The 25,544-nt window shown below is 44.8% G+C and overlaps 1 protein-coding gene across 2 annotated transcripts in view; it reads left to right on the forward strand.

The window, feature by feature from the left end:
* The first annotated feature begins 15,147 nt into the window (after positions 1–15,147).
* The window catches only part of ECSIT (ECSIT signaling integrator), a 138,670-nt gene continuing 128,273 nt past the window's right edge, over positions 15,148–25,544 (forward strand). The window contains exon 1 of one of the 2 annotated variants that reach the window (XM_086962620.1): positions 15,148–15,249. The gene's annotated coding sequence lies outside the window, so the exon portion shown is untranslated. Of the gene's footprint in view, positions 15,250–15,283; positions 15,404–25,544 lie in introns of those variants that run through there. The other variant, XM_086962629.1, reaches the window with a different exon arrangement.

A 25,544-nucleotide genomic window follows, 5' to 3' on the forward strand; every position in this document is an offset into this window, starting at 1 on the left:
AAAAGGCTGAAGGCTCTAGGAGCTGTAATATGTTGTTCTCCGGAAGGAGTTAGATTGTTTTTGCGTGACTTTAAGGGTCACTATGTGTTGAGAGATTTTGATTCCCGGTTACAGAATGTACCACAGCATTTATGGGCACAAGGTCCGACTGATGTAGGTTGCATGCATATCACACCATATCGTGTCACACTCAAGCCAGGAGTTGTTCTGCCCCGAATCCGACAATACAAATTGCCACCTGAGGCTGTAGTAGCCTTATTGAAAATCATTGACGAGCTTATCGTTCATGGTGTAGTTGTAGAAACTGACTCCAATATTTGTAATTCTCCAATCATTCCGATTCTCAAACGTACTGATCCAAATTCACCTCCAGTATATCGTCTAGTGATTGATCTCAGAGAGCTTAACAAATGTATCATACCCCAGTTTCCAGTGGTCCCAGATATTTCATCCCTATTGACTGCTATTGATTCCGAAGCGGTGTTCTTCACTGTAATTGACCTGAAGAATGCCTTCTTTAGTGTTCCCATTGATCCAGAAAGCCAGTACCTTTTCGGATTCAGTTTAAATGGCCGAAGCTTTAAATTTGCACGTGCACCTCAAGGGTTCACGGAAAGTCCGAGTATCTATAGCCAAGCATTGAAAAGACAACTTGACAGTATCCACATGCCTGCTAACACTGCCCTACTTCAGTACGTCGATGATCTATTGATCACCGCCCGAAGTGAACAAGAATGTGAACATGCCTCTCTGACAGTCTTATATTTTCTGGCCGACAAGGGACACAAAGTGTCTCCTTCGAAGTTGCAATTCTGTGTTCAGCAAGTTGTGTACCTTGGTCACTTGCTGTCCAAGAGGGGGAGACAGCTTACGCCTGACCGCATCCAGTTAATTGTACATATGCCACAACCCAAGACACAAAAAGAAGTACGGGCCTTCATAGGCCTCACCTCTTACTGTAGACAATGGATCCCTCAGTACGCATATCTAGCCAAGCCACTGATACAGTTGACAACCCAGGAGGCAGCGTCATCGACTGTCCTCCCTTGGACTCAGGAACATACACATGCTTTTGACGATCTGAAGAAAACCCTATGTCAAGCACCTGTTTTAGCAACACCTTGTTACAGCAAGCCTTTTACACTTTTTGTCACAGAACGCGAAGGTACTGCATTGTCAGTACTCACCCAAAACCAAGCTGGTTCACACAAACCATGTGCTTATTTTTCTAGTACATTAGACCCAGTAGCCCAGGCTTTGCCCGCGTGCTTGAAATCAGTTGCAGCAACAGCTCTAGCAATCAGACAAAGTGATTCCATAGTATTAGGACACCAATTGACAGTACAAGTTCCACATTCGGTGGAAGTTCTTTTAAACCGTACACAGACTCAGCACTTGACTATAGCACGATTGACAGGTTATGAATTGACATTATTCCAGCCACACATAGAAATCAGACGTTGCAATACACTGAATCCTGCTACACTTTTACCGTTAAGTACAACAGACCCTTTGTCCCATGATTGTGTGGAAGTCATTAACACTATGACGAAACCCAGACAAGACTTGACAGATATCGCATTACCAGATCCAGACCTGACACTATATGTGGATGGTTCATGCATGAGAACAAGTACAGGAGAGTTAGTGGCCGCATATGCAGTGACCACTGAAACTGAAGTCATAGAAACACATCGTATTGACACCCTGTCCGCCCAAGCAGCAGAGCTCATCGCTCTGACCCAAGCTTGTATTCGAGCCAAGAACAAGAGAGTTAATATATACACAGATTCCCGCTATGCATTCGGAGTTGTACACGACTTCGGAGTCCTGTGGCAAGAAAGAGGTTTCTTAACTTCACACGGTGCCAAAATACAGCACGGTCCCCTCATTCAAGCTCTGTTAGAAGCAATACATTTGCCTACAGCCATAGCAATCATGAAGTGCAAAGCACATACTAAAGTCACCGACACCATTTCCAAGGGTAACGACCTGGCAGATCGAACAGCCAAGCATACAGCTCAGACTCATACTCATACTAACATGACAAAGACAGTAGTTCCGACACATTGCATGACAGTTAGGGATCCCGCCCTAGATGTAATTGACATACAGACACATGCTACTCCAGACGAAATCAAGACATGGATGGAACTAGAAGGGATCCAGACAGAACAGGGATGGATGACGAAGGGAAACTCCACTTGGTTTCTCCCCGACTCTATGGTTCAAGTTATCATTAACACAGCACATAGTCCTGCACATTTAGGAGAAAAAGCCATGTTAGACAGCATTCAAAACTTTTGGTTCAATAAACATTTACGAGCAGCAGCAAAACAGAAAGTGCGTACTTGCATGATCTGTTGTCAGTTCAACCCAGGCAAAGGCATTCCCGTCGAGCAAGGTGGATTTCATCCTCCTGATCACCCTTTTGAAGTCCTCCAGATGGATTACATCCAGATGGAACGTTGTCGAGGATTCAAGTACGTCCTCGTAGTTGTATGTGCACTTTCCCGATGGACAGAGGCATATCCGGTCTCAGACTACACTGCCCCGACCACTGCCAAACAGTTGGTTCGTGAATTTTTCCCGAGGTATGGTTTGCCTCGTGTCGTGTATTCAGATAACGGACAGCCATTCTCGTCCGAGCTCATGAAGCAGGTTTCCCTTTTGTTGGGATATCAGTGGAAGTTTCACTGTGTCCGACATCCCGAGGCAGCAGGTCTCGTAGAGCGACACAATCAGACTCTGAAAACACGTCTTGCCAAGGTCTGTGCAGAAAAAGGGGTAGACTGGATAGTAGCCCTTCCAGTTGCTCTCTTCAATCATGTGAATGGTAGCCCATTCTAGGACAGGGCTATCCCCGTATGAGGTGGTTTTTGGCCGGCCACCGAATATGTGGGGGACGCCTCTGCCTCGTAAGATCACTGATGTTGACTGTAATATGCTGACAGATTACCTTGCTTCCTTGATGTCTGCACTACAATCATGTCGTTCACAGGTCGCTGCAGCCTTCCCAGACAACACCGAGGTGAAGCCACACAAGATCATCCCTGGTGACCATGTTTACGTCCGTAATTTCGATCAGAAGAATCCGCTGGAGCCCCGTTGGAAAGAGCCGAAGCTTGTCTTATTAACTACAAGGACTGCAGTCAAAGTGGAAGGACGCAAAGGCTGGCTCCACTCGAGCCACGTGAAACGTTTTCATGGACTTCCGCCAAAAACAGATTCCCAGGACTTTCGCATTCCAGACACTGATACTAAACTCCCCCTGGTAGAGAAAACTCCGTCACAGGAGTACCGTTTAAAATTGAGGTCTAGTAAGTCAGACAGTTTAATTGTTTAAGTCCCCCCTGGGTGAAGCGGTTAGACGGGTTCCTGACATGTACACGCTAGACCCCCATAATGAGAGAGATAGACAGGAGATCAAGAAACAGAAATATCGCAAGGATCTGAAAAGTAGATGTATCGTTACTTTAATTGTCATGTTTATTCTGAGTCTTACGATTATATGCCTAAGCTATATTTTACATGTATACCTTCCTATACAAGCACAGTCTTCTTTCAATGACACTGCAGACCACACCTTTAGTGATCTGCCTCCGCACAAGCTTTCTTACCGACTTGCACTGCGTAATAATTCTTTCATCAGTATGTTACACCATTCTTACCAGACCAGCAATGCCACTAATTGCTGGATATGTGGCCGACTCCCTCCCTACCAGAAAATGTCGGGAGCCTTGCCTCTTTTTCCTTACCCGTTTACACATAATGGTTCGTGTGGTGCATGGTTTACATTAATGTCCTCCTTAGATAGTAAGTCCCAAGTTTCCCAAGGTAATTGGATATGGGGAGACCTGAATACCGTTATGCATAAGGCATGTTTCCCTGACAAGGAGGGTCTTCCCCAAATGACCGGTACCGATCTAGAAAATGAAGTATATGGATTAGGTAATTTTACACTTAACCTCATGATTTTGAATGTCCAGTCAGAAACTAGTTCGAACTCACCTTCAATTACGGTCTTGCCAGTGAAAGGTGATCTATGCGTTAGAAAGAGTGGTTCAGTACATTTAGGACACAGCGATTGTAATACAGTTATTGAATTCAGTGATAAAGGCAAGTCTACATTCAAAGCTTCCCGACATTCCTATTTCATTTGTGGCTATACAGCTTATATAAGTTTACCTCCAGACTGGGATGGTACTTGTTATATTGCATTCCTATTGCCACCTGTTTTTCTAGCCCCACCTGATTACCATAGAAATTCACATCTCATTCATGTTAGACCCAAGAGAGATCTCCCAATTGTCGATTATACTGAAACAACATGGGTACAATACACAGATTTCAATAAAGGATTCTTTCCTTATTTAGGCACTGTCTCGAATAGTAAACTGATACGTAGATTGATCAGAACCCTTGAAGCTGTAGTGAACGAAACTACTTTTGCCCTAGGTAACTTAACAGACGAACAGTCTGCTATGAGACTTGTCGTTCTTCAAAATCGTCTCGTCCTTGACGTCATCCTGGCAGATAGGGGCGGGGCTTGTAGAGTCATCGGATCCAGTTGTTGTGTTTTCATTCCAGATAACGCACCTTCAGTATATAGAGCCATAACTCGACTCCACAAGATTGCAAGTCAGATACACCAGAATCCAGGCACCTGGACTTGGTCCGGTTGGCTCTGGAGTGTGATATCAGCCTGGGGATGGAAAGTCCTATCCTTCCTTGGAATAGCCCTCCTCATAGTATTCAGTTGTTGCCTATGTCTACAATGTGGGCCAGCGATTTGTGGCTTGTGTGCCACATCATGTATTCCCCATCCTAGTCCACGTTCCACATCCCGAATGAAAAAAGATGAGCAAATGATGTTATATGAACAGATAGATGGACTCATGAAGATTGATGTATCATGAAGGGTCCGTAGGGGACAAGGAGGGAATGAGGTAATTGAAATTTTTATGGTCAAGTGTGTCCCCTAACGTGTACCCCAACGGCTCCATGTACGTGCTTTAAGTACATGTAATTTCCCTCCATGACTAGATATGAAGACGCAAATACATTTGCGTCCAACGTTAACCTGTCCTCTTTCAGATCCACCATGAATGGATCGATAATTCAGTTCCTAACCATACCATGCCAACGTCTTTACATGGTACACTTTTTCGTTTTTTCCTGGCCCTGCCGAGCTAGGCCCTGATTTCTGTCTCAAAGCCCTTTCTGCCTCCTGTCTCTGAAAGCTGCAGCATGGACACGTATCCCTGACCTCTGCCTTACTTCCTGCCAAGCGAAGCGGTGCCTGGCTCAACTTGGCCTGCCTGCCAAAACAGTATTTTGCCTTCAAGTTATCTGTTCAGCCTCCTCGAAAATACATTCCTGTCTAGTGATTTAGGTAAACATCTCCCCGGCTGCAGAGCAAAGAGCAAGCTTTCCTGTCTCCATGCAAGTAATTTACAGTTCCCGTTACCATAGTAGGCCCATGGCCTCTGCACGTAGACACACAGACACATATGCACGCACTAGTATTCAGTATAGATTAGCCTCTGCCCGAGAGACCTTTTACTCCAGATAATACGTCCTCCAAACATAAGATACCAGATATACTATAGGTCCAGGTCGTTCTGACATCCCAGACTTTTGTCTCTTCTACTAGTGTTAAAGTTCCTCCCCGTTACACATCCATGTCACATCATGCTAGTTGCGCGCGCATCCGCACTTTCTGCTGATTCTGCAACTTTCTCTGTGCACCCACCCACATGTGACGATTCTTGTGACGTTTCTCTGACATGTACAGTGCACGCCTCCGTGTACGCCTTCTTTCACGCCTCCTGTTACGCACATGTGTTCTTATCTTCTCCTTTTCACCTGTTACGCCTACTGTATAGGATTCAATGACGTTATTCTTCTATGTATAATGTGTAATGTTAATAAAACGTTGACTATCCCTTCCCGAACCCTAGTGGTGACGGAACATGATCTCCAACCTCGAGGTTTTTCTAATAAACCCCGTAAAACTCAGATACCACGAACTCTGCCTCTTATTTTTATGAGCTGTCTTGTAATGATAAATTATACGGAAAAATAGATTCGGTAAAATATTTACCACAACGTGAAAAAATTCTTATTTGATCTGGGTCTGTCAAAGTATTACTACAACCCCGTACTGATAGCTCAGATTCCCAGGAAAATGTTTAAAAAACAGTGCATGAGTCATTTGGAGGGGCTCAGATTAGCTATGGATGTAAATAAATGTTCAGTCCAATATAACCTAATGATTCAAACCACTTTAACAATACAACCATATCTAACGCTTAACCTGAGTGGATATGATAGGTTTGTTCTGACACGGTTTAGGCTGAACATATTCCATTATCTGATAACCTTCCTCAAAATGAATGATTGGGCCAAAACTTTGCCGATCTGCCCCTGCGACGATGTATCAGTGCAAACATCAATGCACGTGGTTTTGTTCTGCAAATTTTATAAAGAGTTGAGGAAAAGATGGGTAATACCTATCTTAAAAATTTGGGGCATGAGACAATGTCGCCCAGCATACCTCGCCTTGCAATTCCTGGACGCAGAGTGTTTTACAAAAATGATTGCCCAATTTCTGAAGCTCTGTGTTAGGCACAGAAAAAACCTAGAGTAGAGATTGATGCTGTACACTGTGTGCGAGAATAAGATGTTCTCCATTTGTGTTTTAACCATGTATTAGTTGTCTTCGAACATTGTCTCTCAACTTTGGCATTTTTTATCGCTCTAATGTATCTCATTGATTGAGTTTGTAATTCTTTTTAAATTATTTATGTAAGTAGTGAATGCAATTTAATACTTTTAATCAATGTTTTTAAATTTTTACTTTTATTGTTTTTGTATTTTTATGAAAACCGAATAAAGGAATTGATGGATTGATTGTTTCATGATGGTTTTTTGATCAGATTATGTTTGTATTTTTTAAGAGGTGGTAGCTGAGAGGTTTTGGGGGGGGTCGGAGATGTAGAAGGAGTTCAGGCCAAGAGAAAGAGTTCAGCCCAAGTGGTTTGACTAGGAAAGAGGGGTACTGTGGAGGCAGGCATGGTGATTTGGACTAGTGGGATAAATAAATGTGGGGTGGGTGCTATTCATTCGTTTAGACCCCCAAACGCAGGCCTATGGTGATTGTAGTGAAGGGAAATGACAGAAGTCAGGGGACCCTTAGGTTACTGTGCATTATATGACGTGCCTGACTAAAAGTGAGTTTTTTATTATCAGTTTTAATGCTCTAATCTTGCTCTATTTTTTACAGATTATAACTAAAGGGGGTGGCTATTTATAGATTCACAGAGTTGGTGCAATGGATAGGTGGCTAAGAAGGGAACACACAGTGGAGAAGAAATGTTACTGATTCAAGATGGCTGCTTAGTGGGCTTGGGTAATCCTCTTTCCGTTTCGGTGTCAGCAAGTCTCTAGAGGTGGGGGCTGAGATCAGGAGGGCAAGGGGTTTTCCTCTTTTTAGTGTCTTATTTAGGGGCTTGAGGTAATCCTTTTTCTAAGTTCATTTATTTTTTATTTTATTTACTTTGGTGCACTGAGGGAAGAATAGTCATCTTTCTGTTTTGAACTGGGGAAGAGGAGAGGATACAACCTTTAAGATTGAGGCTCAAAATCCCAAGATGGGCTCCTGTATCTATCCCAAGGACTGAGTTGGCTTGTGATCCTTAAGTACTGTCCCTCATCCTAGGGCACTAGGACCGGTAGAGATCGCCTTTCCACAACGGGGGCAACCGACCCTTAACAGGCTTCGGGTTGGGAGGAGAGAAAACAGAGAAAGTCACAGGCAGGGGCTTAATGGGGGCCGCTATAGACACCGATCCTTAACAGGCTCCGGGTTGGGAGGGGACCAAAACAACAAGCATTTGCAATGCAATAGGTCTCGCATTAGGAAAATTTGAGCTATTGGTATTGTAAATGACAAATATTTTATTTATGTGTTGCTTTTGAAAATAGCGAAATGAATAGCTTTGTTATTTAAAATGCCAATAGTTTTAACTTTCGCAAATGTGACACCTATAGCATTTTTAATGCAATAGGTGTTGTATTTACGTGACTTAGATGTATTGATATTATAAATAACAATGGCTTTTTAAAAAAAAACAATTAATACTTAAATAAAGTTATTGTAATTTATAATGGCAATAGCTTTAACTTTTGTAAATAACTTTTGTGAAGATTATTTTCAGTGTATTTTATTGTGACGAAAATCAAAGAACAGAAGTGAAATATTAACATCTTTTTGTGACATTTGTAATAAAGCTTGAAACATTAAGAGAACATATTTGAACCAGTTGTTGTTGAATGGTTGCACAGATTGATGCTGTGGTGGCACTGAGTGATGTGGTGGCGACGAGTGATGCTGTGGCGTTCAGTGATGTTGTGGTGCCCTGAGTGATTCTGTGCTGGTGCTGAGTGATGCTGTGTGGATGCGATAGATAGATAGATAGAGTGAGTGCGATAGATAGATAGATAGATAGATAGATAGATAGATAGATAGATAGATAGATAGATAGATAGATAGATAGATAGATGGAGGGCGATAGATAGAGGGAGGGCGATAGATAGATAGAGGGAGGACGATAGACAGAGTGAGTGCGATCGATTGATAGAGTGATGTTGATAGGTCAAGTGATAGCGTTAGATAGACAGATAGTGAGGGCGATAGATAAATGGACATATAGAGTGAGGGCGATAGATAGAGTGAGGGCGATAGAGCGAGGGTGATAAGATAGATAGAGTGAGGGCGATAGATAGAGCGAGGGCGATAGAGTGAGGGCGATAGATAGATAGAGTGAGGGCGATACATAGAGTGAGGGCGATAGAGTGAGGGCGATAGATAGATAGATAGACTGAGGGCAATAGATAGATAGATAGACTAAGGGTGATAGAGTGAGGGCGATTGATAGATAGAGTGAGGGCAATAGATATATAGATAGATGGTTGTGTGTGTGGGGGGGTTGTGTGTGTGGGGGGTGGGTGTGTGGGGGGGGGTGGGTGTGTGGGGGGTTGTATGTGTGTGTGGGGTTGTATGTGTGTGTGGGGTTGTGTGTGTGGGGGGGGTTGTGTGTGTGTGTGTGGGGTTGTGTGTGTGAATGGTGTGTGTGTGGGGTTATGAGTGTGGGGTTGTGTGTGTGGGGGGTTGTGTGTTTGTGTGGGGATGTGTTTGGGGGGTTGTGTGGGGGGAGGACGATCAACAGATGAGAGAGAAAGGAGAGAGTGAGAGAGAGGGAGGAGAGATAGAGAGAGAGAAAAAAGGGGGGAGAGAGAGGAGAGGTATAGAGGGAGAGAGGGAAAGAGAAGGAGGAGAAAGAGAGAGCGGGAGAGAGAAAGAGAGAGGAGAGAGACAGAAAGAGAGGGAGGAGAGATAAAGAGAGAGAGGGAGGGAGAGAAAGGGAAAGAGTGAGAAAGAGAGAGAGGGAGGTAGAGAGAGAGAGAGAGAGATAGAAAGGGAAAGAGTGAGAAAGAGAGAGGGCGAGAGAGGGGAGAGAGAGAAAGAGAGCAGGAGAGAGAGAGAAAGAAAGCGAGAGGAGAGAGAGAGACTATGCGCCCTGGTGGGAGCTGTGGCCCCGGCAATATTTCTAAAGAATAACGTAATGTAATTTTAATTTCCTTCCCTATTTATAGAGTTATTTTGAGAATTTCCCTCTTTTTTTCTATACCGGTATTTTTTGCTGGCATATTTTTACTGTTCGTGGAGGAAGAAAGAGCTGGCGGGGATGGATGGGTGGGTGGATGTCGGTGAAGAGGGGAGGGAAGTGGAGAGACCGGGAGGAAGGGGAGGATGAGAGTGAGAGAGTGTGAAAGGAAGAGAATCGACGAGCGAGAAGCAGACAGACAGAGTGGAGATGGGGGTGAGGAGGGGTGAACACAAAAGGAAGAGACAGAGAGTGGATGCTGGACTTTTCTTGTTGAATACTAATTATAGCGCGTGCCACAGAGAGGCGGTATTTTGTAGTGCTGTAAGTAACCGGAGTGCAGTCAGAGAAGCGCTTGTTTGATGGCATCAAAGTGCTTCAGACGCCCTGGGAGGCATGATGTGGAAGTTTGTAGGTGTGACCTCGTACTGTGGTGTAAAGCAGTGTGTGATTTGGGGGGGAGGGTCATTGGGAAAAAGGGGAAAAACACAACTATGGGTTTAGGGGTGGAATGTGTCGATCCTAGAGCCGGAGGGAGGTTTTCAGGGCAGAAAGTCTGCAGTCTGTCAGTGGCTCGGCAATGCTAGCTGTTTGTGCCCGATGCAACATCTGAAGATATGCACTCATCGCGCACACGGACTCAAAAGAGCATTAATATTCTGAACCTTTATGAATGAAACGTCTAACTGGCAAAGCGATATCCAGGCACGCACACATCAGAGCTTCAGGGCTGTTTACCCGCCAATATGTCTTCCCAGCAACAATTAAACGTTCTGGGCATTTCGAGTGAGCTTGTTGGTTCGCCGCAACAGGAGATGGAAAAGACACGGCCTTACGGCTGTGAAAGCACGGCCGTGAGACGCGCTCTGTAGTGGGGGAGGGGGAGGTGCAGGGGTAGATGGGGGAGGTGCACGCGATGTGCAGAGTTCAGAAAATCACAGGTAAAAAAACCAGCAAAAAGACCACCGACCGAGGCCAGAGAGGAGACTGTCCGTTTGGTACCTTGCTTACATGTAGCCAGAATCGTTCAAAACACATTGGGGAAGTGGTGGCAGCACCATGATGTGGAGAAAGGGTGAACGAATGCAAGCAGAGAAAGGTCGACAGGCCAAGTGAGAGAGGAAGGGGAGGGAAGAGAAGAGAAGAGAAGCTGTGTGAATGGGATGGGGAGACAGAGCGAGAGATCGGAGCACGCGGTGAGCAATACCCAGAAAGGATTGGCAGTTAGTAAAAGGCACTGCATGACTTAAAAGTGAGTGGGAGCCAACAAGAAAAGTCAGGGGAACGAGCACAAGGGATGGGCGCAGGCAGAAAGGGAGGTGTGCGGGATACGAACAAGCTAGAGCAATAGAAAAAAGCGCTAGTGGCCGCAAATGGTGACCTGCAGAGCGCGTGAAAAACAATCACTTCAGAGCATTCAGCGCATTGCTTTGAAGTCTCATGGGGGGGCGGGGGAGCTGCTTGGTGGGGGGGCGGGGGAACGAGCGAGTGGGAGGGAACGAGCATATGGGGATGGGGTGTGAGGCCAAGCGCGCGCCTGGCGAAGCGTCACGCTTCAGTACACAACATGCATTGGGAGGAATCCGCTTGTTCAAGGGTGTTGTTTCCCCTGCAATAGTTCATTGCTATAAATAGCTCGACCTAAAAAGAACAGTCATGAGCAGTCACGATTCCTGATAACAGTGAGAGTGTTAACAAATATATTGATAACATAACTAACACTGTGCATGAGATTCACACAATGGAGTTATAGGTTTGGGGGATTGGTAAGGTATAAAAAAATAGCTGTTGCCCTAATAGTAATAATCCTGGTTATAGTAAGCGTTATTTTACTCTATAAGAAGCAATTTGCATTAGAGGTTGTCATAACTTCAGAGACAAGGAGAAGAAAAAGAAGAAAACCATGAGACAGTTGAACAAAGAGGAGATTGCTTTTCATTAGATGTAGACCAGTATGTAAAATGACCTGAAAGTCTTGCAGACGAAATTGACAAATCAAGAATGGCAAAGAAAATGTAATGATGTAGGGTGATAATTAATGATTAATTATCACAGAGGGGAATTGTACATGAGTTTTAATTTGCTAGGAAATGTTTAATTTAGGTGTGCTTTAGTTAGCATAACCAGGCCGTATCGACAATCATTCATAAAATACTGCAGAAAAGTGCATGTTTATTTTAGGTGTACAAGCTTTCCACATGCATGTGTCTTTATTTCAGAAAAGTATTTTAACTCTGCTGCAAACCATGGTTTCAGCCTGCGGGCGACAAAATAATGTTTCATTATCTTCAACAGGAGATAATGAACTGGAACTAACTCTTTAAGGCATAGGTATTCAAACTGTGGGGTGTGCCCCCCTGGGGGGGCGCAGCATCCCCTCAGGGGGGGCGCGCATCCCACCACTTCACCTTCCATTGTTCATTGAAAGGGCCTCATCCCCCGCTGGCGTGTGTCTCAGCCCAGGCTGCGGTGCAGCTCGAGCTGCTGTGGGCTGGGCTGGGGCAGTGTCTGGAGTCTTATCTCCAGCACGCACAAGTTTTTCACAGGTCTTTAACGACCATGTGCATTTTCACATACCTTTGTAAACTGGTTACAGAGGCTGTTTGTTTTCTGGTTCCAGTACCCCCTGGGCCCCGACTCTGCCTATTCATTTCATTTGGATTATACTTTTTACTGCGTTAGTGTTAGAATGCATTTTGTGAAACAGAATATAAAGTAGGGTTACCAAAAGAAAAGTGACAGCTATGTGTTTTTTAAAGAGCCTGCAAAGGCCTTGTCTTTACACTAAATAGGGTTATAAATAAAATAGTCTGTATTCATTTGTAATGTGACTTTTCAATCTTACTTTAAATTATCAGTCGTGGATGATTCAGGCAGCCCTAAAACCCAATTAAAAATGTTTTCTATTTATTTTTGCTGTTCTACATATGCACAGATATTGCTGAAAATAGGCTTTCGGGGTCTTCTACTTATTTTTGTACCGTCTGGGACATCAATATAATTAGCTGGCAAACCAAATCACATGACTGGAAGCTTGCTGCAGGATGAGCACAATATTTATTTCCTCCACCCGTAATACCTGGACCCTGAATAATGCCATAAAAGCAATAGTTTAACTTATATCTGAAACCCTATGTCGGCCCTCAATACCAAGTGTGTATGGGAATGCACCCTGCATTCAGACAACTCACTCCTCCTTCTCGCCCTTCACTTTCATGCTCACCCTGCACTCACAGGGATCACAATGTACTCACACCGATCACCATGCACTCACAGCATCTGCTCACCCTGCACTCACAGTGACCACACTGCACTTATGCCACTCGCCATGAACTCACACCGTTCTCACTCCACTTACCCTGCGGTCACATGAGCACACCGCTCACTCTGCACACAGTGTTCACTTTGCACTCACAATGCTCTTGCGCTGTTCACCCTGTACCTCACCCTGCAGTCACAAAAGCACACTACTCACCCTGCTCATGTGACACTTCAATCACCTGACCCCCTCACTGCTCACTCTGCAAACTCACTCAAACAAGCCCATCACTAACCATACATTCATTCATCCCACTCTGCACTTACATCCGCACCCAAATGTATATGATCACCTCACTCACCCTGCACAAACTCCTCTCACCCTACTCTCACACTGTTGCATTGCTCACTGTGCACTCACATGGGCACTCCTGAACCCACACAGCGCAGAGGGCTAAATGTTTGCGCTCTATAAAACCTCAAATAAATGTACCCGCTACAAAGAACTTGTACCATCCAGATCACAGAACTGAGTATGAGTAAACTACAGGTAGCCCTATACATTTTTTTATGTTTGTCAGAAAGGGGCTATAGAGAGATGAAGTGCATTGTTGAATAGTGGTAGTGAGGGAATTCTTGGAGACGGAGGAAATGGGGAGGGCCGCACAAAATGACTGTTGCACTGTGCGCGACCAGTGTTAGGGCCAGCCCTAGCTGGGAGTCTTAGCCCCCCTGAAGTTCGGGTCTAGTTGCGCCCCTGGTTGCGTCCCACGTCGTTAGTATGATTGCTGCCTGTTTTTCATACCCCCATCTCGAGTTAGGGCTCTCTGACTGGAGTAGTCATTCAGAACCGCCAATCAGCATGTAGTTCCTGCAGCAGAGCACTGCTTTGACGTCAGCTCTGATGTTCCTCCAATGAACGGGACAGCAGGAAAGATGCCCGGGAGTGCCACAAATTTTGTATACATAAAGCTGCAAAATACTTCAACTTTGCTGATGAAACAGCACTTCTTCACTGTTGCCTTTTGCCTCGTGGTTGCTGAATTTAACTTCTGGTTGCTGCTGTTCGCCTCGCTCTTGAACCGTTCCCCCTCAAGGTTATCCTTGAGCTGATGACTGTGGAGATGGGGAACCAGGTTCAATTCTTGGTGCCTGCTCAACATCTTGTGATTCTGGGCAAATCACCTGATCTCCCTGTGCTTACAAAAATGAATGCGTGCTTGTATAATGTAAAAGCTGCTCATGTAAAGCTCTCCAATACCTTTGGGTCAGGTTTGCGCTATATAAAACTGCAACAAATATATTACATAACTTTGTGAGCACTCACATTTCCAGGTACTGCTCAAGACTGGAAGGGGAACACAACCTAAAGATGGCTGAAGCAAGAATCCATCCACACTTGACTGTCCATGTGGAGAAAAACAGGCACACCCCTGACCTGTGGGTTGGGAGTGTTTTTACTAATCTATCCTAAATGTTGTGTTTTATGTGAAAAATAGGGCACCAATGTAATTTTTTGTGCTAATTGTTTCTTGGAGACTTTTCATTGGCACTTTATAATAAGCACATGCACTACAAAAACATCAGTTTACTAAACACTCTTACTTTATTTAATATCATTTGCCCTATACAACCTGGGCTCTGCAGGAGGGAATGGCCATCAATGATGCAGAGTACCAGCTTCCAGAACTTTTTCGTCAGGTGGTGGGGGGCTCAACGTGTAAAAAGGTTTAGAGGGGGGGGCCTCCGCCGCCAAACGTTTGAAGACCTCTGCTTTAAGGCCACTCAGCTGAGCCTCCGTTAATGTGTCAATTATGAGCAAAAGCAGCTTATTGTTTTTTCATTAACAAAATGCATGCTTTTCTCTCTTCCACAACAACCAACGTTTCCTTCACAGATCCGCCACGGTTCATGCTGTCACCCCAAATCCCGGGTTAGCTTCATAATTCGAAGGCGGGCAGCCCTCCGCGGCTGAGACGGGCTGTCATCACTTCCTTCCAGACCATACACCTGAGGTTCGCTCCAAGCTGGGAGCACCAGTCACCAGACGATAGGTGTGGACCCGACCAGAGGGCGGCTCGACCAATACACGTGCAGACACCACAGCGAATCAGTACTAAGAAATTCTGTGCAGCGCACTAGGATTGGCTGCAGTGGTAGGTCACTTTATACACCCCTTGTCCCGCCCTCTCTCAGACGACTCTCCAATTACGTTTTACCTAGAGGTCGGTTGTTTGGTGACCCGGAAATGGTGAAATTACTTGCAAATTACCTCCGGTTTAAGATGAAGGACAGTCATTAGGTTGAATTCAATGAGAGTGTAAGTTACGAACAGTAAGATGGTAAAAGGCCGGGTTGGGTTTCGTGGGGAGAAGCCAGGCAGCAGGTCTATGCATGCTTCCGTCCATTGTGGGGATATGTGGCTGTGTCTTATTGAATCGTTTTTGGGGGGCTAAAGTGATCTCCTGGAGCAGGTGATGTTGACTGTCGATATATCCTTACGACGCCGGAGTCAGACTGTGAAACGTTTCACCCGCTGAGCTAGTTCGTTAACCCCCTTCCTGGTTTCAAAACACGGTTTAGTTGCAGTTCCAGGTGTGAGTCCTAGAAGCGGTGCAAAGAACCGGTCCCGCGGGTGCGTTTCCCCCATGCATTCTGTGACAGGAGGGCGGTGTTTTGATTGAGTCTTTTTCTATTGTATCTCGTTAAATGATATTTCGGGGATGGGGGAGCTCTTCGTTGTGAACACCGACAGCCTGGCACTGTTGTGGTGTGTTGGTTTGAATTAGACCATTGTATATAGCACTTATTACCCTTAGTCCATCTTGTCGTCCTCACAGTCATACCAGTGGTTTTTGTGTTCCCTGGTGCGTTGCCCAGCAGTGTGATTGGTGAAAGCGTGCAAGAGATAGATGCACACTTTATGGTTCGTTTTTGGTTGACTGGCATCTTTGATCAGCTCTGCAGGTTCTTTTATGACAGCATTTCTCAAACGGCTGACGACCCACGGATTTTTCGTGGACCGCAAAAACAGTATAACGATATCTTTACATTTTATATGTATCTTGTTACATGTGCTGTGCTTTAAAGACAGAGGTCAAATGTGATGCTATGTCCTCTGGCAATCAGCTGTTTATTCTTTTTAGCATGTGGATTGGTGTTTACTTCTCTTTCTCTGACTTCAAAGTTACGGGAGATTTTAAAATGAACTATATATCAGTCAGTCATGCCGGGGTACTCGGAGTATGAAGAGAGAGGCTTTGGGGTGTCATTTTTTGGTAACACACAACAAAAAAATACCTGTAAATAAACTGTACACATTTCAGAATATATATATATATATTTTTTTTTAAAGCCTTTTGATTTCCTAATTGCGGATATATTCTGAAGTGTGGTGGAAGCAAACACTTGCAAGTATTCCCAAGCAAGACTCCAGGCGAATCTTCCAGTATTTTTTGCTGCTGTGTTTTTTTTATTATACTTCACTAAGTAATTTCAACACAGAATATTTTCACAATATGGGATCATACACAAGCAACCCACTTGTGTATGACTTTCACACATAAATTGAGTAGTTTGGATGTGGCCTAACAGCCAGATCTGACGACATTGGATATGGGGAACCAGGTTCAAATCTTGGCGTTGGCCATGGGCAAATCACTTAATTTCCTGTGCTTAAAATAAAATGAATCTGATGTTCTGTAATGTAATTGATGCTCGTGTAAAGCGCTCTAATAACCTTGGGGCAGTGTTTGTGCTATATAAAACTGAATATATAATATATATATCAACTCCTTTATATACCAAGGACCACAATGCTGTGTGTGGGTTTTCATATTTTTATTGTTTGGCTACCATCAAACACGTTTCGGCTGTTACAGAGCCTTGATCACAAATATATATTGATTGTCGAAACGCGTTACCAGCTGCCGAAATATACCCCTGAACGTAACCCGAGCGCGTTGTCCTATTTGTGGAGGAGGAAAGGGATGTTGACTGATATATGTATATTCTGTGATCAAGGCTGTGTAGCAGCCAACACGTGTTTGATGGTAGTCAAACAATAACATCTGACTCACCATAGCGAGTGGGTGGGTAGATTTCTTGAGGCCTGATATATTCACACACTCACATCAGGCCTCAAATCTACTCACCCACTCGCTATGGTGAGTCAGATGTTATCAGGACGATCTATTTTTAGGGACTACTGGCCCTGCCTGGCAAGAGACTTCAGCTGACAAAGGACAGGTGTTCTTTTAATTCAGAAAGTGAGAGAGGGAAAAAGATGGCTTAAAATCTTGTTCCATTTTCTGTGTTTTGTTCTTACAAATTGTTCCTTATTTTTTCCTGCAGATTGTGTTTACAAAATCATTTAACTTTGCTCTTAGAAAAAGAAAATTAAAGTGAACTGTCTGACAATCGTGCTGTGTGAAATGAAAGGCCGCAGGATGACAGTGGTTTTCTAATACATTTAAATAGATTTTAAATAAACTGTACAAAGATTTCTAAATATTTCAGTGATTTCGGAAACCACCTATTAAAAATTCTGATGTGTGAAGGGAACACATATATCCTATGATTAAAACAAATTAGAACACTTTACTTAGTGATGTGCAAATGCGAAATATTTACTGAACCCAATTTCTTCATTATCTTTTGTACAGTAAAATTGCATATCAATGGGAGAGTTTGTGACCATTTCAATTGAAATGTGCTGTCTGTAAATGACAGTGCACTACCACATCATGCTTTAGTAATAAATATATATATATATAAATATATATATATATATATATATATATATATATATTCAAAGTTAGAGTTTTTACACATGTAGTTAGAAAAATTCCTGCCCTCACCTTGATGACAATGTTATTGATGAACCAAGAGGCAAGTGAGGGTCATGTGTACCCGTTATGCGGGCTAGATTTTTATACGTTTCTTTTATGGTCATATTTTTATATGCTGAATAAAGATTATTATTATACATGGAGCAAATGTTTTATCTATTAAATCAGTAAAACATTGTTTTTGTACATCAAACCTGCTGATCTTACACATCTGAAGGTGATCTCATATTTGATAATAAAGAAAAAGGCAACTTGATAAAATAAAATATTTGCCTGGGATCACACAATTTGAGACCAGAGTATTAGTCAAGCACATTACACTTAGGTTGAGTAGATTATTCAAGTCACTAGACTTGCAGGCCTAGTAACATTTGTATTATTTTATAGGCCTGTGTGTATATGTATATATATTTCCTACTAGCAGGCGCCAGTAGGTAGTTATAGTTAGGACCTAGTTTCCACAGAAAAAGCGTATTTTGTTTTGCTATTAACTTAGGTGCCGTTTGACTTGAAACATTCTAAACTAGTTTAGCACACACTTCAGCTGCTGTCTGGAAAGTGTTGCAGTGTTTCGTCAAGCGGGGTTCGAGGAAAAAAAGGAGACGCTTTTTGCCCCTTGCATTTGTCCATAGGGATTTTAGACACGACTACAAATTGAACCATTGAACGGAATGACACAACATTTTGCAGAAAGCTGGATCTTAGTCCAGAAATAGTGCTTTTGGTGTACATCTGTTCACTAGTTTTAGAGTTATTAAAGAATATTTTTTCTGTATATCTAGAGACGCAAATCCACCGCATCGGATCCATGCGCCAACAGCAGTGCTGTGATTGACTGGCCGTAAGCTGAGAGGAAAGCTGCAGCCACCATTTTGTGAATTGGAACACAGTTCCTTAGGACGGAAATACAGTATAAATAGGATACAAGGGGTCAGGAAAGAGGTATCCTCACCCCTTGGGACTGATGGAGGGGTCTATGAGGGAACCCTCATGGGCAATACATTGTTTTGTTTTTGACACGCAAGGATCTGTGGATCAAGCGCAGCTCTCCTGTGTGAATCAGCAGCGATTCACGGATCTAGACCCCAATTAAAAAACACATACACCCACTCACACACCCCTGCAAACACTCACACACCCATACAGTCACTGATTCATCCACTCGGAGACCCAGAAAACCACTTACACACCCATGCATCCAGTCACACACCCATTCTGAGACCTAGAAAACCACTAAACCACTTGCGCACCCATTCAAACACCCATACAGCCACTCACACACCTACTTACAGACCCAGAGAACCACTCGGACCCACACAGGCACTCACACATCCACATACAGTTATACAGCGAGTCATATACCCACTCACAGATCCAAACAGCTACTTACACATGCACTCACACACCTACCACATACACAAATGCCCACAGGCACACCCAAACAGCCAGCACACCCATTCAGAGACCCAGAAAACCACGTGTACACCCATACAGCCACTCACCCTCTTACAGACCCAGAGGAACTTCCACATCCAGTCACAGACTCACACAGGCACTCGCAAACCCACAAATCACTCACACCGCAACTCAATCTCATACAGCCACTCACAGAACCCATACAAGCCCTAACACAACCACTCACAGAACCCAAGCTAAAACTAACACAACCACTCACTCACATACCCACGTACACACTCATGCAGCTAGTGACACACCCACATACAGACCCCCACAGCCATTTACACACCCAGCATATACTCTCACACCAATGGAGCCAGTCACACACCCATTCAGAGACTTAGAAAACCACTTGTACACCCATTCACACACCCATACAGCAATTCACAATTCCACTCACGGTCCCACAGAGGCATTCGCACATTCACGCACCCACATACACACTTTTACAGCCTGTCACACACACCTACTCGCAGACCCGCACAGCCACTAATACACACCACTCATGCACACCCATACACCCGTTTACACTCACACACCCATACAGCCAGTCACATACCCATTCAGAGACCCAGAAAACCAGTTGCATACCCATACAGCGACTCACTCACCCACTTAAAGACCTAGAGAACCACTCACACATCATACAACCACTCACACACCCACAAAACGACTCACCCACACCTTCTCACGCACCCAGATAGTCACTTGCACACCCACACAGATGCTCAGACACCCACACACAGGCAGTGCTACACTTATAGAAATGGCAGTAGCACATGTTTGTATTCAATGTGTGCAATATAACCGGCAGACCTTATTTGTCTGAGGATTCACTGCAGAGTCATAAGATGAGTTTAAAAAGAAAGACTAGGTGCATTGCAATTATAGAAAAACAACATCAGTTACATTATCTTAATTGATAAAAAATCTTTTTAAAATATATAATAAGTATGAATGTGTGTATAAAATGTATTACTTATACAATTTATACAAAAAAAGTGAAATTCACAAAAAAACAAAAGTTACAGGGATGTTATAGTCGGAAATAGAATTAAAAAACACCTTAGAAATACACTAAAAATAACAAAGGTTACAAGGACGTAATAGTTGGGTTCAGATTTTACACAAAGCCATAGAAATTCAGCAGTTATAGTTAGCTCAAGAAACTATAGCTCATGCCCCAAGGTAACTATTACTTGCACCATCGCTGTGCACTGCTGATTGTCCCACATATTACATCAGTCATGACATCTTTTATGACATCGTTGATAGGACATCGTTGATAATATCACTATCGACATTTGCAGTGAAATTGAAGAGTAAGCTACTAGTTCGGCAGAAACAGGGGCAACTTTTGAGTCTGGGTAGGAGGTCTTCTTGGTTGCACATCAGCGGTCAGTGGAGATTACTTGGGAGTGGCAACTGACTTTCCAGAATGGGCTATGTTAGAAATGGGATTTCTGGATGGCTTAGGCTTGCGCCAAAGCGAGGCAGAAACCACCACTCTAATCAGGGCAAGGGCGTTACACGCCAAAGATAACCCCTGCTCACCCCCTTGGTAGCTTGACACGAGCAGTCAGGCTTACCTCGGAGACAATGTGTAAAGCATTTGTGCACGCACCCACCAGCAACCACATCCAAGGCCCCCCACAAAAGGAACTCCACACAAGGTTATATCAAAAATAGCCTTTGTATTCTCAAAACACATTAGAATAGTAATCACATTATGTACACTGTGCCAACTGGCACTGGGCAATATTTACTAGAGATTATGTACACCTGACAGGGCCACGTGGACCACTGTCAGCATCAGCACTTGGTAAAGAAATAGTAAAATAGATAACTTGGTAAAAGTAAAATAGGTCATAAAACTTACAACCAGTAAACACTGGTAATCACTGTACTTTGCAACAGTCTGTGCCATGAAATCCATCATGCACAGCATCCCACCAGTCTAACTACATTAGACCCTCACCTCCTAAGTAAAACCTTACACTAGGGGCGTAAATCACACAGGGAAGTATAATCTTCCTAACACAAACAGGTGAAACAACCTCCAATGCATAAACCATATCTAGAGGTATCAAAACAGGGTGCGCAAAACATACTATACACAATACATTTCCTAACACCCAAAAGCATTAGCACACAAATCATATTCGGGGCTGCGCCCTATAAATGTAACAATCCCCCCTGGCCAACTGGCCATCTCAAATAAGGGGTCTCAAATGCCCTATGTCCACAGAGTCAAGGCTGCTGCCTAGGCAGCGAAAGTCAAGGTTGTGCGACAGCGCAAAAACCTAAACGTTGCAGCTGCCCACTACTTGCTGGGCAGCTGTGAGCAAGAACTGGGAGGCCTAAACGCTGTAGCTGGCTCTAAGTGCTGCTCAGCTGGGGAAGGCCAAAGTAGGGCGAAGGAGTGCGTCTCACTCCTGGGTTCACAAGCACAGGTCCCCTGAAAGAAAGAACCTAAACGGTGCCGCTGCCCACTACTTGCTGGGCAGCTGTGAATTCAAAACTGTGGCCTGGGCACTCACTGGCCCTCAGAACAAACTGCGCCAATCGTTGCAGCCCTTTAGGCTCTAGAACAGATCATGCGCAAAACGGTGGAGCCCTCTAGGCTCTAGAACAATACTGCCCACTTTGGAGCCCTCTAGGCTCTGAATCAAAATATGTGCATTTTGGGAGCCCTCTAGGCTCTTAAAACAAATGTGCCCCAGGTTGGAGCCATCTAGGCTCAAGAAATACTGGGGCCTTGTGGGAGCCATCCAGGGCCGCTCGGGAAACCAACACCACTATGGTGCCTGGGCCAGCAGCGGGGCACGGGCCCCTTAAGCCATTATGGGACACGTTGGAGCGGCCCGCTGCCATCCGGGGACTCTCGGAGAAATGGACGTGCCTTGAAGTTCCTAGGACCCCGGAGCCCCACTTACCAGCTCTCGATGCTGCCGGCCTCCTCTGTACGTTGCGGCATGCGGCCTTCTGGGCTCCCTTGACTTTGGGGAGTCCCACCACACCATGGCTCCAGGATGGGATGCAACAGGCGCCTCTTTACCCGGCCCCCCGTCTCGGGACCAGGACTTTTGCAAGAGAGCCCGCGGGGCTCTGCACCGCTTCTCCCCGACCGCGGGGGGGGGGGGGGGAGCGGAAATGACGTGCCCTGGGCCCGCCCGAGCCAGGCAAGGCCGCCTGGCTTCTGGGTCGGGCCGGGGCAGCACCGGCAGCCCAGCGGCACTTTTAGAGCACGACTCGGGTCGCGGCGGTGATCCTTACTTTGGGCAAAACGAGGGGTAGGCTCCCTCAGGAATATTAATAACAGCGGGGTGGGCACCCGCTGTACTTTACATAAAAATATCACAGCCATGAGGCGGGGTTGGGCACCCGCTAGGAATCATAAATAAAACGGCCAGAATGCAGGGTAGGCACCTGCTAATAAGCATCAAACATAAGCGGGGTGGGCACCCGCGCCACCATTATCAAGGCAGCCATGAGGAAAAGGAGCACAGCGCTCCCATCAGCAAAAGGTCCTGGGGGCTGGGAAGAAAGTCAAAAGGGTTCCAAGAGTAAGGGCAACTGGATCAGAAAGGGTTCCCAGCAGAAATGTCCTCCAGGCATCCAGGGGCTGGGCAGGGCCCAGGGAGGCAAGCCTTCCCCTGGGCCTCAGCAGCAGCACGCCCCTGATAGATTCAAGTCAGGAAACAAGAACATTTACTTGGGGTCACAGCCAATGTTCCCACGAAGCCGCACACCTGGGCGCCCGCGCACCTCCATCCCCCGGAGCGCGCACTGCTGTGTCTGTGGCGTGCACATCCCCGAGATCCGTCATGCCGCCAGTGCATTTAGCAAGTGCTCCCTCTTGCTAAAAGTCTTTTGTTTTCTAGAGTGCGGCTGTGGGGTTAATTGTGTTAATTGCAGAGCCCGTCAGGAGCTGCGATTAAGCACAAATCTGCCTGCAGCCACACTCTAGAAAACAAAAGCAATGCAGCACCAAACACAGCGTGTGCTTTTAGAATCACTTAAAAGCACACGCTGTGTTTGTAAGCTTCCTGCATTTCTTCTCTAAATAGAGCTGGGCTGCCCCAGCGCTGCCTGGTCCGTCTCTGCAGGGAGCTGCCAGCCTCTCGGGTTGCTGTGATGCTAGACTGTGCCTGTGGGCTCTGCTGCATAGGCGTCTGATTTTTCGAGCAAAATGCTGCTGGATGCCGTGAAACATCTTTTGGTTTCCGCTTGCAATCCTTTAATGTAACTGGAGCATGGTACGGGGCAGAGACTTACTAATATTCAATACCTCTGCCCTCACATAAAAGGGTGGTTTGCAATTCAGATGTTACCACCATCGTTTGGTTCTGTTGAGATTCCGTTCACTGTGTATATGTCCTTAAGTACCCTCTACTACTCCACACAAACACAGGTGTGCCCTTGTGCATGTTTGAAAGGTGTACCTTCTGTGACTAAACTTCCTGAATGTAGTTGGCTGTGGCACAAGAATATATGGCCATGGATAGAACACTTTGGAAACATAGTGCTTTAGGATGCTGGCTTACAGTTCAACTCTCCGTGTACTGGGATGCACATTGACACCTCATTCTGTTTTGCTTTGTCTGCCCCCTCTTCCTGGTTGTTGCTTTTCCACTTTACTGTTCTGTTCTTTCAGTGAGGTCATACCTGTTACCTCAACGCTGCTGTTGTGCATCGCCAGGCTTCTTGTGAAGGTGGCACACACAGCTTGACTGCATATTGTAAATCTCTGTAGCTACTGAAGTTGTGTTAGTCGTTGTCACCGAGAATGTGCCCAAGGAATGAAGTCCTATACACAGTGCACTATGTCGGTTGGTACCACATTCGGTTGAGAGTAGCTTAGCCACGCAATGCAATAGTTGGCTCAAAAGCATGTTCAGACAAACTATTAAATGGTGCAATGGAGTCATAGGCGGTGTTGGGATTTAGAGGGTAGGATGGGCAGGGGAGTGAAGGGCTGACCTTCACTTCACAGGCAGAGCTCGCCCCTTCCCTGGACCTTGACAACTATATCTGTGTAAAAGACAGCTGTGAGCTTCGGTATTTTTAAACACTCATATGTTATTTCTATACATGGCATTTGATGAATATGGCTTCCATTGCCTTGCACTTATCGACATTTTCATAAATACACCTGATGTCTCCTGTGTGATGTCTCAGCTGCTGCAAACTGCCTGCAACAATTGGCATCATTAGAACCCAGAATGTTGCAGCGGAGCCTTCAGAGTCCAAGATTGACGAGGTTGGAAGTAATTCAAAGAAAACGTTTGCCACTGACCCACAAAAGGAACCCAATGAGCATAAGAAAAGCAGGAAGCCATCTGCACCTACAAGCAAAAATGGGAATGGGCCAGATTATGCACCTTCAGAGAAGTGTGACCAGAACTGGCCACTCAAGGTTCAGAACAGACCATTTCGAGAAGCAGATTTCAACATCCAACACAGAAGTAAGACAGAAAAAGATTGACTACTCCACGTACAAGTATGTTTTCTGGATGCTATTCCACTGACTGGAATCATTCCATTATTAGATTTCCATCAAAAGAGGTAAAGCCACATAGTCACCTCATTAACATTCCTCTCCTAGAGAAGTCTTGAACATGGATGGACAGAAGAGTTGTGTACAGCACGCACTCTCAATTTGTAGTATTTTATGAAATGGAATTTGTTCTAAAGTATCTGTGCAAGGCATACAACCTGCTGCGCAGAGTTTAATATCAAATTGCGCTCCCCGCCAAATTTCCACTTTGATTGGTATCAGATGGTTTCCATCTAGAAATATAGAACTAAAATCACTCAGGTGTGATAAAGGTGGATTCACTTTGAAAATTGCGGTCTGAAATTTTACAGATATGTTGTATTGAGAAGCCACCCCGCAAGGAACACTTTTAAACTTCCAGTTTGAGTATGTTGTAGCGTGCTACTCGCCGAAAAAGCGCTTCGACGCTTCGTCAGGGGTAGTAAGCGCTATATAAATGCAATTACAATACAATAGTGTGCCTTTTTTTAATTTTCATGTTAATTGCAGCCCATGAAGGGCGCTGCCATTAATATGAATATGTTAACTGAGGCGCACAATCACGCTGCAGCTACGCTCCATTATGAGAAGAAATGCAGCAAGCTTTCAAACTGAAATACATGTATTAAAATGCTAGTTTTCTGTGCTCTCTGCGGAATAGCTGTGTCTGGATGGGGACCTCGGTCCAGGCAGCTGCGGATGCTGCGTTATTGTTATTCATTCGGACCTATTGACTGGAGTCACGGAATTACCAGGTATTTTAACTGG

This window comes from Lissotriton vulgaris, chromosome 1_1 (assembly GCF_964263255.1).
Source record: "Lissotriton vulgaris chromosome 1_1, aLisVul1.2, whole genome shotgun sequence".
In the NCBI taxonomy this organism is placed as follows: Eukaryota; Metazoa; Chordata; class Amphibia; order Caudata; family Salamandridae; genus Lissotriton; species Lissotriton vulgaris.